This window comes from Fukomys damarensis, unplaced genomic scaffold, assembly GCF_012274545.1.
Source record: "Fukomys damarensis isolate Sample0158 unplaced genomic scaffold, DMR_v1.0_HiC HiC_scaffold_22, whole genome shotgun sequence".
Taxonomy (NCBI): domain Eukaryota; kingdom Metazoa; phylum Chordata; class Mammalia; order Rodentia; family Bathyergidae; genus Fukomys; species Fukomys damarensis.
The window spans coordinates 10,421,380-10,422,929 of NW_022900934.1; positions in this window are offsets into that span (position 1 = coordinate 10,421,380).

The following is a 1,550-nucleotide window of genomic DNA, read 5'->3' on the forward strand; positions in this document are numbered from 1 at the left end:
ATGAGAAGCAGTTCAGGTGAAGAGACGTTTCCCTAATTCACCCAAAAGACAATGCACTGAGTGCCTGGTGAAGCCAAGTACTGACCCATTTAGTCTCTTCACTGTCTACCAAGCTCCACTGCTGCCTCGGTGTCTTAAGTCCTGGCTTTGACATTCATTAGCTGTATGACTTTAATGAGATCCCTCCCATGCCTCAGTTTCCCCATCTTTCAAATGGAGACCACCCCAGCTTCACAGGGTCACTGTGAGGGTTTGAAGAAACAGCACCTATATGTTCTCTGAGGTACCTGACACAGAGATGCACTCTGTACATGTCTGTGCTCACCCTTGTCAGGGCAGGGGTGGCATGTTCTCATCTTGCAGGTAAGAAACCCCAAAGTATGAGAAGTTAAATGGACTTTCCCCAAATCACCCATGTTATGAATAATAGATGACTAAATTTGATTTAAACCTACTCTATCTGATTCCAATATCTGTTTCTAGAAAACAGTATATTACATGATACAAAATCAACTTTAAAAAATCAGTATATTTTCTATACATCAATAATAAAGTAATGGAGAAAAATCAGGGAAACATTTCCACTGACCATATCTTTTTAAAAAAAATCTATGGATCAATCTAACCATGGAAATGAAAGACCTCTATAATGCAAACTAGAGAACTCTAGAGAAAGAAATCGAAAAAGATGTTCGAAAATGGAAATCCCTCCCATGTTCGTGGGTCAACAGAATCAATTTTGCCAAAATGGCCCTGTTACCAAAAGTGATCTAGAAATTCAGTGCATTCCCCATCAAAATTCCAATGACATTCTTCACAGAATGTGAAGGAAAACCAATTCTAAAATTCCTGTGAAAGCACCAATGACCCAGAAGAGCCAAAACAATCCTAAGTAAAAAGAGCAAGGCAGCCCTGATTTCAAATTACACTGCAAAGCATAGTAACAAAAACAGTATGGTACTGGCCCACAACTATGGACATAAACCAATGGAATAGAATACAGAACACAGAAACAAGCCCACACAACTATAGTCATCTGATTCTTGACAAAGAAGCCAAAATATATGTTGGAGAAAAGAAAGCCTCTTTAACAAATGGTGTGGAGAAAACTGGAAATCCATATGTAGAAGACTGAAACCAGACCGTCTCTTACCCTGGACAAAAATCCAATCAAAATGTATTAAAGACCTAGGCATAAGACCTGAAACTTTTAAACGCTAGAAGGTAACACAGGGGAAACACTTGAAGCCACAGGCACAGGCAAAGACTTCCGAATAGGACTCCAACAGTGCAGGATAGGAGAGCAAGAATCAGCCAATGGGACCACAACAAATTAAAGAGGTTTGGTACCGCAAGGGAAACAACCAATAGAGTGAAGAGACGCGGCCTACAGAGTGGGTGAGATTCATTACCAGCTACTCTCCCGACAGAGGATTAATATCTGGAATACATAAATATATCTAGAATTCAAAACACTTGACATCAAAAAATCAAATAGCCCAATCAATAAATGGTCAAATGCACAGATATTTCTCAAAAGGAGTAGTACA